Source organism: Panthera pardus, unplaced genomic scaffold, assembly GCF_024362965.1.
Source record: "Panthera pardus isolate Hobbes unplaced genomic scaffold, ASM2436296v1 HiC_scaffold_294, whole genome shotgun sequence".
In the NCBI taxonomy this organism is placed as follows: Eukaryota; Metazoa; Chordata; class Mammalia; order Carnivora; family Felidae; genus Panthera; species Panthera pardus.
In genome coordinates, this window is record NW_026526870.1 from 126,821 (window position 1) to 143,638 (window position 16,818).

The window sequence follows — 16,818 nt, forward strand, 5'->3', positions numbered from 1 at the left end:
TGAGTGAGCTTCCCAGGCACACCTATGATTAGAATACATGTGTTCATGTCCTTCTCTGGTGGTTCTCACATCTGGGTCAGCTCTGGGCTCTGTTCAAAGGATTGATCTCTCTCCTCATGAGCAATTCTTTCCCCTTTGTGAGAACCGGGCCCTATTGCCTCTAATCTTCTCACAGGATTGCCCCCGACTTGCTGGAGTTGGCTCCCAGGGAGGCACAGAGCAGGACTGTGCTGCACCCTTTGGGCGCCCCAGCAGTTCTCCTTAGTTGGCTTTCCGCAGCTCTGTCCTCCCTTCTACACTGTACTGTGGACTCTCAGCTCCGTGTCCTCGACCCCACGAGGTCCACTGGGCTCCTCTTCAGTCTCCTCTCCCGGTTCCTTGCTTGGAAAGTCTCTCGGGGCAGCACACTGGAGCCATGGTAGGGCTCGGCTCGCCTGTGTGTTTCCAAGTGTCCGGGATTGCAGTCCTCGAACCCTGATGCCCAGGGTCTCGGAAATCTGCATTCCCTCTCCTTGTGAGGTTTGTAGTTGCTTTCTGGTTTCGGGCAGGAGAAGAAATCCAGTTCCTGTGGGTCTGTCTTGGTGTGGCTCCTAGAGTTTAGAATCAATGTAGGAAAATGATTCTGAATACAGACTTTTACGGAATACAGAAAATAGCCACAGTCAGGGTGAAACACTGGGAGAAGGAAACCCTCAACGTTTGTACTTAAAAAGCACTGCACCAGTGCTAAGGGCATTGTTTTTTAAAGAGGAGCCTGTGGCCTTATTGGCCGATGAGGCCACTTGAGGAGGACAAAGTGGGAGGAGCAGGTGGCCTCGAGGACGCCCACACCAGGCCCACAGCGCTTCGGTGCAGGAGGGCAGAAGGCAGAGGGCCTGTCCCGTGGTTAAAGAGCACCATCAAGAGCATCATCAGAGCACCATCAGCCAGGGTGCCCTCGGCCCGGCCCTGCAGCCCAGAATAGGCACGGTTTGTACAGGGCCTTGTGACCCTGCTTCTAAACGCCACACTGGCCTGGGAACTCGCAACGGCCACTTCTCGCTTCAGTGCCCGTCCTCACGTGGTCACCCAGGGGAAACAGGACCCAGCTCCCTACGGATGGGACGCGTGGTCCCCACACGGGAGCTCCTCAGCAGTTCTAAAGCACACGAGTGACAGCGGTGCCCTGAGGGACAGTGGGGCTCAGCCGGCACTACTCCCAGATGTACGCTTGCTCGGGGCCAGCTCAGCCCGGCCAGCGTGGGCTGGGCGTCTGTCTACACTGCAGCACCCGAGTGCTTTGAATCCACGTGGCGAAAGTGGTGGCTTCCCACGTGCAATGTCCCGCTTAGCCTGGCGCCTCCTATTTCCGTTTATGGCCTCCAAAGTGTGGCGATGACCGCGGCCTAGTTACGCTTGCCCCTTTTAACTAAGTCCTGTCTGGGGACCTGGGACTCGTGGCCAGACCAAGCCCATGGAGAGTCCTCTGTAAGATAACCCAGTGATCATACTTAAGTGGCACCTGAGAGGCCCCCAGTTGTGTGAAAGCCTCGTCTGTGTCTTCGCAGTGCTTTAGAATGCGTGTCCTTCTGTATAAATGTACCATAGGTACTTCTCTATGTTGCTATATAGCGATATGTTTTGGGCAACATAACTGGTGGACAGAGTCTGTTAGAGGAAATGAAACACAGTCTTTTCGGTGGCTATGAAAGTAAAACGTGTATAAAGAAATCAAACATTTTTCTTCACCTGCTTTATTTCTGATCTGGGCACCGTCTCTAGGCTGAGTGTGTGAGAGGAGCAAAGTCACACTCTCCCTAAGAAGGTCACAGTCTAGTGTTTGAAGTCTTCAGAGTAAAGGAAAAAGTTTGGGCTTCTTTGATCATTGTGTAAGAATCCCCAATCTAAAACTAAAAGAGAGTGTTTCTTAGGTTGGGAAAGCCTTAGAGTCAACAATGGAGGTCACAGAAGCTACCACCTGGGCTCTAACCCCAAGAGATGTAGTTGGTGTGAGGCCCCAGAATCTGCATTTCTTACATCAAACCCAGGTGATTCTGATGCAAGTGGGCTGCAGACCAATTTCAACATATTGCTCTCTAACAGTGACCCAAAGGTATGAATAAAGTTGGTTTCCTTTAAGGGAGCATCTTTTTAACTGCAAAGAGTAGAAGTCCTTCCACCAATGTGGCACCCAGATCCGCAACTATTCCTCGGCAAGTGTCCTTAGTCATGTCCTTCCAGGAACTAACACAAAGCTATCGCTCCACAATGATTTCCTAGAAAGAGTTCAACAACACAGACAGCAGCAACCACAAAACCCTCAAACACCATCCTCCCCACCACCTCCAGTAACAAATAGATCCATCCAAAGACTCACACCTGAGGCAGACACGGGTCCTACTTTCATGGTAGACGGAGTGACCCCACGTGTGCTGTCACACTTGGTTGTTTAAGTCTTTCCATGAGTGCCTTTGGCTGTCAACAGAGCAACTCGCTGGCCCAATCTGCAGAACGGATGACAAGTCTGTAAACAAGTAGGACACAGAAGCCCAGAGCGAGGCTGTGCTGCCCCGTGATTATTCCAGGATCCGGACAATTCCTCCCCCGTCCCTGTGCTGCCGGGCCTGGTCGCAGAATCAGTACTCATGAGAACTCGGGGCTTCCACAAAGTTCGTTTTATGTCCGTGACATTTAGGAAAGCAACAGCCTATGACACCCTATAAAGCTCAGGTCTGCTCGGGATCCAGTCACAGATCACTTTTGGGGGAGAGCCGTAAACGCCACGCTTGCATGTTCGCTCTCTGTGACATGCTGAAAAGTAGCTCTGTGCCTTAAGAGAACTCGCGCAACAGAAACGCAGCTGTGAGAGGAGGGGCTTCTCCCGTATTTTTCCTTTTGTAAGTTATGTCCTTGCCCTCCTTGGGAAAGGAGCACAGCCCACTCTTGAAAAGTGAACAACCAATCTGTGTGACCACCAGTGGCTTCCACTTTGCATAAGAACGTGCTGAGCCTGTGTGCAGGGAACAGACTTTGAATGTTACAGAAAAGAAGGGAAAGAAAAAGGATGGCGGGTGATGAGGTGAAGAAAGGCAAAAGAAATGTAGATGCAATTCAATTTCCTTACACCTTGCAGCCCACTGGTCAATAGCTGACACAGGACCGCCTCAAGGAACTCACAACTGCCTTAATGTTAACGCTCTGCTGGACGCAAAAACCAACCTCAGCTTGAGGCTAACCAGACCTCCAGGGTCCTGTAAGCCTTCAGGAACATATGGAACTCCTGACGGAAACTTCATTTGGCTCTATGCCCCCATCCTCCCCCACCCCCAAATTAAAACTTTATAACCAGTCACACCTCACAATCCCAGTGCAGCTCTTCCTGTCCCCCTGTCCTGTCCTCATGCTTTTTATAAACACCTTTTTGCACCGAGAACGTCTCACGAAGTCTTTGTTTTTTGGTTTTTTTTTTTTTTTTTTTTTTAGTTTATTTATTTTGAGAGAAATACAGGGAGAGAGAGAGAGAAAATCCCCAACAGTCTCCCTGCTGTCAGCACAAAGCCTGACTCTGAGCTCAGTCTCACAAACCTGTGAGATCAGGACCTGAGCCAAGAGCAAGAGTCAGATGCTGAAGCCACAGAGCCACCCAGGTGCCCCGAGAATTCTTTCCGAGCCTTTCACTCCCGGCGCACCTCATATCGGCAGGTACCTAACCTAACACTTCACGGTGGAAAAGTAGCACTTGGCCTCACCACCTAAGACTCACGACCTGCAGCAGTTATACAGAATTGATTCCATCCCGCAGATCTAACTACCGCTGACGTGATGAGCCAGACACCTGACATGGGTTGTCTGTCGCCGGGGTACCGGGGTACCGACTCACCGCGAACTTAGAGGCTTAAAAGGACACACGTTTGTTACCTGACAGTTCTGTGGGTGAAAAGTCCCAAAAAGGATCTCACCAGACTCAGATGGAGATGTCAACAGGGCCACCGCCCCTTCTGGAGGCTCAGGGAGACTGAGCAATTTAATCCAGGGAAACCTCACTACAGTGCAGTCGGGAGGTTTTGGCAAGGGAGCGCCTGTGTCCTACCCGCCCTGGTTTCCTCTGTCTCCATGTTCCGCACCACCAGCTACAGCAGGGAGACATCTCCTCCTCTGCCTCCTCCAGGTTGAAGGCACCCCTGTAATTCCAGGGGGCCGCCCGGATATTCCAGGACGATCTCCCCATCTCAGGGTCCTTGACCTAAGCACCTTCGCAGAGGCCCCTTTGCTGTGTGATGGATCATTTTCACAGGATCCGGGATGAGGCTGGGGACCTCCCAGGCAGGGGGCATCATTCCGCGGACCACCACACTATTGACTCAGGTGACAACTAATGTCGGACGCCCGCCCCCACCCCCAAGTCTCTTCTAATTTCAGCAGTCTAGTAAAAGTCAAGCACACGTCAAGGCCCAAGGGAGACAAAGGCAAATCAGAAACCAGAACGCGAGGGACAGGACCAGGAAATTGCCCCAGGACTAGTCTCTTCCGAGTAGGTGCTGCTTGGTTTTCCAGACCTGGCTTTTCCCCACGGAAGGGGGACTTTGCTGGCGGAAATCTCCTCCAAGGGGAAGCGCGCAGGGGGGGAGGAAGGGACGGCAGAGGCAGCGTGGGGCGCCCGGGCCCCCACTAACCCCTGCTGTGACCTCTGGCAGTGGGGGGAGGGTCTAAGTGAGCTCAAGGCAGGTTTCCGTGGACCCGCCCCCGCCTCAACCCCGGGATCCTGGTGCGCCCCCCCGGGCGTCCACCAGGGGGCGCCGCGGCCCCGCCCCGCCCCGCCCCGCCCCGCGAACGCACCTGTAAAGCAGCAGGCACGAGGCAGTTCTCAAACGACAGGTGTGGGTTCGCGCGCCCCAAGCTGCCAGACGTTCGGTAGCCCCGCGCTGGTGTCCAGCCCTGGTGCGGGGGGACTGGCTTGGCGGCTGAGCCCCTCAGGTGGAGCCATCGCACTGTGTCTCCTTCAAACCGGGCTCTGTGCAGAGAGAGAGAGAGAGAGACAGCGAGCGAGAGAGGTGTGTGGGCGCTTCTCCGGCTGGGGGACGTCCTCCCTCGTGTTCCTCTCAGGCGGGCGCAGTCGGCCGGGTGCTGACCGCCGCGTGGGCGCCACGACGGGCGCAGGGGGCGATGCGGGAGCTGCATGGAGAGGGAAGACGAACGGGAAGCAAATCAGTGTGGAGGGGAGAAGACGGAGGAGACCCGCAAGGAGAGGAAGGAGGCGGGGGGCGGGAGGAAGAGGAGAAGCCTCAGCGCTGAGATCCCGGCGGGAGGGGAACTGGGGGCAGGGAGACCGCGTGCGCGTGGAGCCCGGTGGCGCGGGGAGGGGCGGAGAGTGAGGCGGGGCCGTTGCGTGCTGACCGGGGCGTGGCCTTATGTAAATGAGGCCGCGGTGGGCGCGGTAGGATTCCAGCGGGCGGTAGAATTCCCCCGGCTGTGGAAGCGCCCGAGCTGTGGCTCGGCTTGTCTGAGGACGACGTGTGTGGGGTGAGGATGGTTGAGACGGGAGTGGGTGCGGAGGGTTTTGGGGTGCGGGGAGGCCAGTGACCGTGTGTGTACAGTGTGGTGCGTGTGAGGCTGGGTTGGGGCGGAGGGGGAGGAAGTCATACTTACCTGGCAGGGGAGACACCATGATCAGGAAGGTGGTTTTCCCAGGGCGAGGCTTGCCCATTGCACTGCGGGCGTGCTGACCCCTGCGATTTCCCCAAATGTGGGAAACTCGACTGCATAATTTGTGGTAGTGGGGGACTGCGTTCGCGCTCTCCCCTGGTCAGCGGTCTTTCAAAGACAGATGTGTCTGAGTGCTTCGTTGCCTTGTTCTCTTTTCTTTTCTTACCTTAGAGTGTGTTTTGCACAGCGGAGTAGAGTAAATTGCTGCTCTTTTCGGCCGTTCTTTGCTTGTGCTAGCTTTCGTATTCGTCTCGTGTGTGGTTGGTTGTCCCTCAGGTTTGGCGGTGGGAGCAATGTCCCTTGGGGAGTTCGAACTGTTCCCAAGTAATTCTCATTCCTGTCCCCCTGATCCTGATACAAAGGCTTTTGAGGGTTTTGCTTTTTAAAAAATGGCGGGGGGGCTCTGAGCTCTCGCCACACCTGAGGCACCAGGACTGGAAGTGGGAGCTCAGGACCTGACCTGAGCTGGGTTATGAGCTTGAGCCCAAGTCAGATGCTTCACCGACGGAGCCTCCTAGGCGCCCCACGGGTTCGCATTTCTTAGTGATGGCCTCAGTGCTTTCTCTGCAGGAGGGGAGGGAAGTGGGGCTGCAGTGGTCAACCATTGCCTGACCTCCCCATTTCCTGCCAGCAAGTACAAGGGAGCTCACAGGGGCCTAAGGCCAGTGCTACTCAGAGGTGTCTTTGGGGAAAAAAAAGAAAAAAGAAAATCACTCCAGGGCTGCCTGGGTAGCTGAGTGGTTGAGCGTCCAACTTTGGCCCAGGTCATGATCTCAGGGTTCCTGAGTTTAAGACCCACCTCCTGCTCTGGGCTGACAGCTCTGAGCCTGGAGCCTGCTTTGCATCATGTGTCTCCCTCTCTGCACTGCGCACACTCTCTCTTTCAAAAAATAAACAAGAACCATTAAAAAAAAAAAAAAAAAAGAAAAAGAAAAACACTCTGAAAGGAGGGGATTATATGGAAAAGACAAAAAGAATCACAGGGGGATTTGGTTGGGTTCCCACAGCGTCCCCGTGGGTTGGGGGAAAGGGGACTCTCACACAACAGGAACTCAGGAAACATGCACACAGGGATTGGAGCATATGGAAGGCATTTCACACATCTGTAAACATTTTGCCTAACGTGGAAATCGTGGTATGTGCTTGGCCGTCATAAGGTGCCTGAATCAGGAAATCTGGAGGTACTCTCCCTGAGGAAAGGATGGGGCAACTACCTTTGTTCTTGCAGAGCCATTCTGAGCCCTGAGAGAATCTTACATGTTGACTGACATTCCTCAAGATCAACGCAGAGACCCTACACTTTTAAGTTGGTTGGGTTTCCCGTGTGTGGCCAGAGGTCCCCTGGCGGACAACAGTTGACACGCGGAGTACAGAAGTAGGCCAAGAAACAGAATATTACCTGGATATACCACATTACTTACCGCCCTCACTAGTCTCACTGAACATGGGAGTGGGCATTTGAATACCTGGTATTCAACAAGGTTTATGGAAAAAAAAAAATGGACAGTTTGGGTTAATAGTTTAAATTGTTGTGTCCACACTGAATTCCATGGGCAGTGAAGAAAGTTTTCTAGGTTCTGAGTGTGGAAATGAGGGGCTAAAGGATAAAAACCAATTCTACGACTCAATGTTACTTTGGTAACTTAGTATCTTTCACACTTGACACAGTTTTCTTTCATTTTGTCTGACGCCCTGCTCCCGTGAGTAAGTCTAAATGTATTTGTACAAGAAAGTTGCTATCAATACAAAATATAAAATCCATACCATTGCGTTTGGCCCTGCTTATTCCTAACGGTATTTTAGGCTGGTTTCTAACTGCTTGTAGCCATGTTATGGCTCCCTCTGAAGGCAGCCCATTCTAGCCACAGGCACACTTCTCCTCGGCCCCACCTCTAGTCTAGGTTAAGCAGACCCTCTGAGCTGGCTCCCTCACTGGGGGAAGGATGTAGGTTAAGCAGGTAATAAAGGGAAATGGACAGAGGATGCTTAAACCAGGCATTGTCATGAGTGGGATGGACAATGTGGGAGGACCATGGCATTGCTAAAGTAACATGCCTGGCGATATCTCGCTCGCTCTCTCTCTCTCTCTCTCTCTCTCTGCAGACTTGCACTGCCCAATGAGCAATGCTGGGAGAAACCATTGTATCTCTTCTCGGAGGAAGAAAATTGGATTCCTGCTGATTTATAAGCTCAGCCTAAAAACTCCACCCAATTTGGACAGAAGAACAGGAACTGGGTTCCTTGCAGTTGCTCAGTTCCTTCAGTGACGCTGGCCTGGAGAGAAAGAAAGGTACCCCCAGTCAACTTTCCGCATAAACATCGACTGAGGAACCTCTTGCAAACACACTGTAGGGAGAGTCCTTACCTACGACATGCCTGTAAGTGGCAGGGATCTCGTGTGAGCAGAACCCTGTAGGGACTCAAACATATGCCCGTGGATTTATGTAGCTTAGTTTCCTGGAAACTGTCGCATCAGTTATGTGAGTATCAGCCTAGCAGATGACTTCTACCAGGTTCATCGACTTCAACCAGATTCATTGGGTACAAGTGACGACTTCACACAGCACTGAGAGAGCACGTATGTTAACTCGGGGCCAGAACACGTCCTAAGGTGGGAAGAAGTTTCTTGCAGTTAGTGTTGGTTGTCCCAGATTTCTTGTTGCTTTGCTTGTGCCTCACACAGTTAATTTTATCCTCGAAAATGTACATCAAACTTGATACCAGAGAAGATTTGTGGGTTTGGTGGGTCTGATTTGGCAATGCAGTATTTTATGTGTGTCCTTTTCAGATGGATGTGCTCTGATGCAATTCTCTGACTGTTCTTAAAACACTCATCGTGGCCAAGATAAACAGGGATACTCTGTGAGCAAAGCGACTGGTGGATCATGGATTAAATACGTAGTGGCCTTTATGGCCACATTTCTTGCTGACACGTCTTCCAAAATCACGTATTGTTCTTTTTGCGCGTGCCCATTTGTGACTCCCAAAGCCCAGAGCCACCTTTCCCTGCTACCTTGTGGTCCTTGTCCTCAGTTCCCTACGAGTTCAGGATGATGACAGCTCTCATTAAATCCCACACAGGAGAAAGCCCATATATCGTAACTCTCTATCCCTTAGTAAATGTTAATTTCCCATATTAGGAAAGGAGCAGAGATAAGAGAATATCAAGTACAGTGAGCACTCTTACCTTGAGGAGGTACATCGACCTTGGGGAAATCTGCCACACCACGATTGAAAAATTGTTCCCTGTCTCCCCTGGCATAATCTTAGGAGAAACGTAACCTTAGGAGAAATTTCGGATTTCTCTTCAGCCAAATCAGCAGAAACGTACATCCCATGAAACAGGTGGGGGTTTATATAATCATTGCAGCCAGAAAGATCACACCCCACGGTCTCAGTAAGAGAGTGGTAGAAAGAACCACCATGACAGGATTCGGGCTGTGGTTGGTTGATGGCGGGGAGGCTGGAAGGAAGCAGGGTCTGCTCTACCTCGAACACTGGTAGTCTGCACTGGCCCTTCTTGACTGCGGTGAGAGTCAGCAGTCATTTCCTTACGAAAAGAGGAGGGTGTTTGGGGCGTTGTAGTTTGCACGGTGACCTGGTGTTTGTGGGGCCTGCTTGGAATAATCAGGTAGTCTTGTTGTGTCCCATTGTCTCAGGGTTCAGAGTCTCTTTGAGGTTGAGATCCTGTATCTGAGACTGTTTATTCCCAGCATGAGAACAAAACAGCCAGGCCGGGATGTCAGCAGGGCCATTCAGGGCATCAGAGGCTGGCCTTGTTCTTTCTCCCTGGAAATCCCTAACCTAGAGGTCAAGAAAGAGAGCACTCTGGGCTCACAAGCTGTAGGAGCGAGCCTGGCTGAGTTAGTGTGACTTTGCCTGAGTGTCTTGAATTTTCTTTTCTGTGGCTCAGTGTCTCATTTCAAAATGGGGCCAATGGGAGTTTCTCCTACACGAGTCGTCCCCGGTGTTACAGCAGAGGTGCAGGTGAAGCACTGAGCCCAGTGCCTGGCAGGGAGTAAATACTCAGCACGTATTAGCTCTGCTCGGTCCTCTGCTGTCAGCATTTTTACCATCTGCCTCATTCTTTGTTTTGTTTTGTTTTCCAAATATACTTTATTGTCAAGTTAGCTAACATACAGTGTAAACAGTGTGCTCTGGGCTTCGGGACTGGATTCCCATGATTCATCGCTTAACATACAACACCAGTGCTCAACCCAAGTGCCCTCCTCAGTGCTCATCACGAAATTTCCCCTCTCCCTGACTCCCACCATCAACCCTCAGTTGTTCTCTGTATTTAAGAGTCTCTTCTGGTTTGCCTCCCTGACTGTTTGAAACTATGTTTTCCCCTTCCCTTCCCCCATGGTCTTCTGTTAAGTTTCTTCAGTTCCACATGTGAGTGAAAACATACGGTATCTGTCTTTCTGTGACACTTATTTCACTTAACGTCCACATTGTTGCAAATGGCAGGATTTCGTTCTTTCTCATTGTCAAGTAGTGTTCCATTGTATACATAACCCACATCTTCTCTATCCGTTCGTCAGTGGATGGACGGATTTAGGCTCTTTCCATAAGTTGGCTATTATTGAAAGCACTGCTGTAAACATTGGGGTATACGTGGCCCTCTGCATCAGCACTCCTGTATCCTTTGGATAAATGCCTAGTAGTGCTCTTGCTGGGTCATAGGGTAGTTCTATTTTTAACTTTTTGAGGAACCTCCACACTGTTTGCCAGAACGGCTGCACCGGTTTGCATTCCTACCAACACTGCAAGAGGGGTCCCGATTCTCCACATCCTCGCCAGCATCTGTTGTTTACTGAGTTGTTCATTTTAGCCACTCTGACTGGCGTGAGGTGGTATCTCAGTGTGGTTTTGATTTGTATTTCCCTGATGATGAGCAATGTGGAGCATCTTTTCATGTGTCTGTTAGCCACCTGGATGTCTTCTTTGGAAAAGTGTCTATTCGTGTCTTCTGCCCATTTCCTCACTGGATTTTTTGTTTTTTGGGGTGTTGCGTTTGGTAAGTTCTTTATAGATTTTGGATACCAGCCCCGTTATCCGATCTATCATTTGCAAATATCTTCTCCCACTTCATCGGTAGCCTTTCAGTTTTGATGATTGTTTCCTTTGCAGTGCAGAAGCGTTTCATCTTGATGAGGTCCCAGTAGTTCATTTCTGCCTGTATTTCCCTTGCCTTTGGAGATGTGTCGAGTAAGAAGAGAGAGGGGGACACAGGATATGAAGTGGGCTCTCTGTGCTAAGTGGGCCCTGTGCTGGCAGTAGATACCCCACCTTGAGGTTTGAACTCACGAACCGTGAGATCATGACCTGAGCTGAAGGTGGACGCTTAACTGGACTGAGCCACCCAGGCACCCCTAGAACTAATAGATTTTCCATAAAAAGGAGAAAACCTCTGATGCTGCATACACCTTCCCCACCACCAAAAGAAGCCAATTTATATCCCAGGGAGAGAAAAATCAGTCTATCGTCTACATGCCCACCAAACCTACAAAGCAAGGCCATATATTTTAAAACCGCAGCAAAAACTCATTGTACAAGCACTTTCTATTCACCTAAGATGTCCATGTACAAAGGCAGTAGAAAAAGAGTACTAAATATGCAACACTCAGGGAGTCCTGATTCCGTCACTAGGAGTCATTTAAAGACGAACTCTGCCCAATAAGAGATGACTGGGGAAGTTTTGACTTTTGTACAACTGATCGTCACTGAATACACTTCATTGTAGATCTGAGACAAAAGTCTGGGAGTGGAACCAGTGGGAGAAATAGGATGTAAATGGCATCCGTTTCACCGGGCGGAAACAATCCTATAAGAAGTGGCAGGTGGAGACAGAAGAGAAAATGGAATAATGTCAGAAGTCTGAGGTTGGGAGATCAGTTAAAACTTAAGTGTTGTTTTCATTTATTTTTGAGCGAGAGAGAGAGACAGAGAGAGAGAGACAGTGTGAGTGTGGGGGCAAGGCAGAGAGAGAGAGAGAGGGAGACAGAATCTGAAGCGGGCTCCAGGCTCTGAGCTGTCAGCACAGAGGCCGATGCGGGGCTCGAATTCACGAACCGTGAGATCATGACTTGAGCTGAAGTCGGACGCTCAACCAGTTGAGCCACCCAGGTGACCCTGTGGTTATTTATTTTTAAGAGAGAGAGCATGCAAGCGGGAGAAGGGCAGACAGAGGGGAGGACGGAGAGTCTGAAGGTGGTTCTGTGCTGACAGCAGAGAGCTCGATGCGGGGCTCAAACTCATGAACCGCTAGGCCATGACCTGAGCCAAAGTTGGACCCTCAACCTGCTGAGCCACCCAGTCACCCTGAGATCGTTTAAATCTTAGAATGGCGATGTGACAAGGTTCACAAGTTAATACAGAACCAAACATGTCCCGCACTTGTGATGCAGTGTTCAGCCCTACATATACAACCTTTCTAAACAACAGGTGCACATTCAGACACACATATGTACTCTTGCCCGTAGGGGAAATATAGCCTAAAAGATACAGAGACTCAGCAGTAAATACCAGAAGAGAACCAAGAACATTTACATCATGATGGTGATGGATTGGAGCCCTGAAGGAAACATAATTCACCAGTCCCCAGTGATTGTCAAAATAAACACTTTAATGATATAGAACGGGGAGGGAGTGTTCTTTTCCACAGCACAATGCCAGCAAATACACATACACAAGGATGATACAACTAGAGTTTTTCCAACATACAAACAGATACGGTTGTGACACACTGCAGGGATCACTAAAAGATGGTAACATTGTAGAGACAGACTTTACAGAGAGCATCTTCGCACATTCTCAGATGTCACACCCAAACAGAAGACCATGAACGATCTGATAGGCCCCCCATAGAAGGCAACCACTGCTGCTCTCACAATGATGGTGATGGCAGACTGGACGCTCTGGGTCTCTGGGTGGGCGGAGCTGGGACACACACAGCATTAACTAGGGAACGCCCGGGGGAAAAGGGTTAGCCTGAATTTAATCAGGAGGAAGTGATCAGACACCTTCAGGATGTAGACCATCAAGCCAGACATCTGGCCTGTCCCCTACAGACAAGGAAGCGTCACCACCACCAGAGACAGCCACAGAAAGGTGAGGAGATGTTTGGGGTTCGAAAGGACTACACAATTACGATAGCACAATCTTCTGAGTCCTTTGGAACCCAAGATATCTCTTCTCCTTTTTGTCGTCTTATTTGTGCTGTGGACACTGGCTGTTTGAAGAAAGACAGGCCCGATGTCTTGTTGGATGGTCGAAATTCTGCAGTTGTCTGATCCCTACCTCGTGCTCAGATTCAGGCTAAGCCTCTTCAGCAAGAACGCTGCGTAGTTAATGCTGTCTGCTCCTGGCACAGCCCAGCCGGTGGCCCAGAATGTCCAGTTTGACATGGGGTCTATTGCCACGTTGCTCCAGCCTCCGCTTATCCGCAGGATGGAATGGAGAGGAGCCAGACCGAAGGTGTCTCACAAGGGCGTGTGGTCTGGGCATTGGTTGCCTCGGCGACTTATCACGACTGGAGTCAGAAGAGCGAGAGTTCCTCTCATCAAACCAGACTTTTGGAGTAAAAATCCCAGAGAGTGGCTTGTGATCGAGATGTCGATTCTCAGCAAAGGATCCCTCGCATGTTCTGTTTGGGCTTTAGCTTGATTTGCTGCTTTAGAGTTCTTTTCAGCAAGTGGAGAATGATGGGGTTTTATGATGGGGTTTCGTTTCAATGAGGAGTATCTTTTCTTAGTTCCTGGAGTCCTTGGTATCTGAGACAGAGAGTGAGAGAGAGAGAGGAATCAAATGTGAGTTTTGTTCAGGTCCTGCTGACGGCTGAGCCTGGAGGGATGGCTCCGTGGTGACAGAGGCCAGGGGCGAGCTGAGCCCCCGTGCAGAGAAGGAGCTGAAGGGGGGTCTGCAGGCAGGCTGAGGGGGAGAGTGAGAGCCACAAGTCTGAAGCAATAGCCCCCTCAATTGCATCCAGCCTACACTGTAGGATGCAGGGACCCCTGTGCTCCCCGCAGCAGGCACCTGGTGGCATCCCAGCTCAAGGCTGCCCTGAGCTGTTGCCAGGTCCCGACCATCCCTCCCTCAGCAGCCACCTCACCCTGGAACCCCCTTCATCAGAAGCAAAGTGATGGCTTTCTCACGTCTCCCACGGAGGGATGTGCTTAGCCCCCGACACACACGTTCAGAAACAGACTGCTGAAGGAAGGAGGGGGCCCTCTACAGACAAACACACCCCTTCTCACCCTGCCCTGGTCTTCTGAAGGGGGAGGCCAGGCTATGGAACGAGCCCCAGGATGTGAGATGCAACAGGGGCCTCAGACTATGTCCCAGTTCAGTCCTGCCGTGTGCAGATGAGGAACCGTGGGCCAAGGGGCTGATAAGGACCACCTGTAGCCGTGTGACCTGTGCCTGACACCCTGGAACTGAAACCCAGGCTTCGGGCCCTTCCCATCCATGTGGGGGTCGGGGGACGAAAGCCTCCGATACGGGGGTGCGGGTAGGCAGTAGACGCTGTTGGCCGCTTGGCTGGACGGAATTAAGGCTTTGCACAGAAATCCTGCCCCAAAGGGGCTGAAAAGAACCCCAAAGGGAGAAACTCCAAGGGGAATGACGAAAAGAGCGGGGAGTGTACCCAGGGCCTCACCCCTTTTTGCTCAGGGACCCCAACAGCCCCTGCAGGGCACCTCACGCCAGGATACACCTGAGGGAACGTCTAGGAATATTCTCAGTGGAGACACTCGGAACTCCGCAGAGAAAACGGAAGAGCCTTCCTTTTAGTCGTCTAGGTTCTCCTCGCACGTTTCCCAAACTGTCCCTGAGGAGAGAGTCTCTCGGTGTTGACACTTATGTAAACGAGGGCCTGCAAAGGGCAGAGGCAGACCTAAGCTTCTTTACTGAGGTTTTATATGAGGAGAAAATTTGATTAAAACATTTCCTTTCCATCTGCAGTGCACCTGTCAGGAGGCTGGGAAACGCATTTAGTGAAGAGTCAACCGTGATTTTCATTGCACGAGGAGGAAAAAGAGCCCTGAATTCCATTACTGGTAATCAGGGAAGGGAGTGTTGTTCTTACACTGGGTTTCTAGGCAACATTTCTTTCTTACTGCATCCTATAGTATAAAAATTGTGAGACACTTGGATCCAGAAGAGGGAGTATTCATCGAATTCATTCATGTGTCTTTGTCCTCTTCTTTCTCTGGGCTCTATTGAGGGAGGAATGTCAACTCCATCAGGGGCTGATACTCAGCTTGTCCACAAAATGAGTGACACACACACGGGATCCTTCTATATGGCTTATGAACATCCTATAGATCCACAGTCCTTCTGATTCCTAGGTGCATACCAGCAGAGCTTTAAAACATCTCCCGTTACCCACACCCCAGCCCAGAATGTTGAAATCAAAATCTCAAGGTATTGGGTGGCGGCATTCACGTGAGTTCAAAGCTCAGTCAGTGTTTCTTTCACGACAGCGTGATTTAGAACTATTAGCTAAGCTACTCTGTTTCAGACCACGGTGTTCTTGTCCTCATCTCTGCCACCATGACGATACCGGCCCTCAAGATTTTGGTCTTCCTTCGGACACCCTCCCATGAATCCCCGTTCTCAGCTGGACTTGTATGAGGCACAGATTGTCTCGTGTTCCCCTGGATCTCGCGGGGACTTCACACAGCTGCCCAAAGTTAATTCAGTCAATGCTCGCGAATGTGCTCTGGCCGGAGACTCAACTCAGTTCCTTTCGGTGGATCCTTTTATGAACCAGCTGAGCATGTAAACACGGTAACGGCAGTGAAAAGGGAAGACAGGTGGATGCCTGAACATCTCATGTCTGTGCAGGTGGGAAACCTGGCCTCTGCATCTGTGTTTGGCCAGTGTCCCTGTAGAGTGCCATGTCTGTGTCCACCTGATGCCAGCTCTCTTGAGGTCCCAAGGTATGGACACTGAGTCCTGGAAACCCCAAAACACATTATCACAGGCCTGCTCACCTGGGGCTGAGGACAAACCTGACCCCAGGCAGGCCGTGTGGCAGTCCCAGAGGTGACCCATGTGGTCGTGTAGTTTTTGTCGGGGTGCTCTTTCTCCTCAGTTTTAACACTTCTTATTCACATGGAGAAGCTGAGGGGTAAGTGTCGTCCTAGGTCGTGTTCCCGGAAACACCCCAGAGGAGAAGCCATGTGCAAGAGACATTAAGACGATGTTCTTGATGGGGCATCTAGGTGGTTCAGTCGGTTAAGCATCTGACTCTTGGTTTTGGCTCAGGCCACGAGCCCACAGTTTGAGGGTTCAAGCCCTGCATCTGGCTCTGTGCTGTCAGTTCAGAGCCTGGAGCCTGCTTGGGATTCCCTCCCACTCTCATTGCCCCTCCCCGACTCGTGCTGTCCCTGTCTCTCTCAAAATAAACAACTTTAAAACAAAAATTAAGAAAAAAAAAAAAAAGACAATGCTCTGGGAGAAAGAGGTCATGGAGCTGGGGAAGCAAGGAAGGAAGTCAAAGAAGTCACGAAAGTGGGTGCCTTGTGCCAAAGTGCCATGTGTTTCGTGACACGTGTAAATGATGCTGGTCTGCTGAGGGGGGCCATGGGGCCTAATTCTCCGCGGCCGTGAGGGCATGGGAGAGGGAATCCCAGGACAGCCCCCGTGGGGACACAGCACAGCTCACATGGCACAGCTGATGGAGATGGGAGGGCCCCCAAGGTGGCAGTCCCCTGTGGCAAACAGAGGCAGGACCAGACAGAGGCAGGACCAGGCAGAGGCAGCGGCAGCTGGGGGAGGGACCAAAGGAGGAAGAGAAAAACAGTTTGGGGTGTGGGCGGAGCTATAATCTAACAGAGCAACAGGAATCCATACCCCAAGAGCCACGGACGCCATTACCTCTGTGCCCTAAGCTTGAAGGCCACGGAATCTGCACGCAAGTCTGCCCTCGCCGAACTGCACTTTTCTCTTGATCATCTTCTGTTTCATCACCACCAGGGCATTAACGTGGCCAAAGACTTGACCTGCACACTGGTTGGCCACCGAGCCCTCAGCAGCGTCACCCTCCAGCTTGGGAGGGTTCTTCACACCCATGGAAGCTTCCAAACCCTGCTCTGAAAATAAAAGCACATCAACAGGATACACTGTTAG

The 16,818-nt window shown here is 51.2% G+C and overlaps 2 long non-coding RNA genes, 1 other non-coding gene and 1 pseudogene across 3 annotated transcripts; 2 read left to right on the forward strand and 2 right to left on the reverse strand.

Moving 5' to 3' along the window:
• Positions 1-1,371: 1,371 nt before the first annotated feature.
• On the reverse strand, positions 1,372-5,315 carry LOC128774117 (uncharacterized). The gene is made up of 2 exons (XR_008418533.1): positions 4,816-5,315; positions 1,372-2,989 (listed from the first exon to the last, which is right to left on the reverse strand). It is a non-coding gene; the product is annotated as an uncharacterized LOC128774117 (long non-coding RNA).
• Positions 5,316-5,342: 27 nt separating this feature from the next.
• On the forward strand, positions 5,343-14,862 carry LOC128774119 (uncharacterized). Its single transcript, XR_008418535.1, has 2 exons — positions 5,343-5,499; positions 14,647-14,862. It is a non-coding gene; the product is annotated as an uncharacterized LOC128774119 (long non-coding RNA).
• LOC128774127 (U1 spliceosomal RNA) lies at positions 5,618-5,781 on the forward strand. The gene has a single exon (XR_008418544.1). It is a non-coding gene; the product is annotated as a U1 spliceosomal RNA (small nuclear RNA).
• Positions 12,290-16,818, reverse strand: part of LOC128774115 (neuroblastoma breakpoint family member 6-like) — a 31,047-nt pseudogene continuing 26,518 nt past the window's right edge.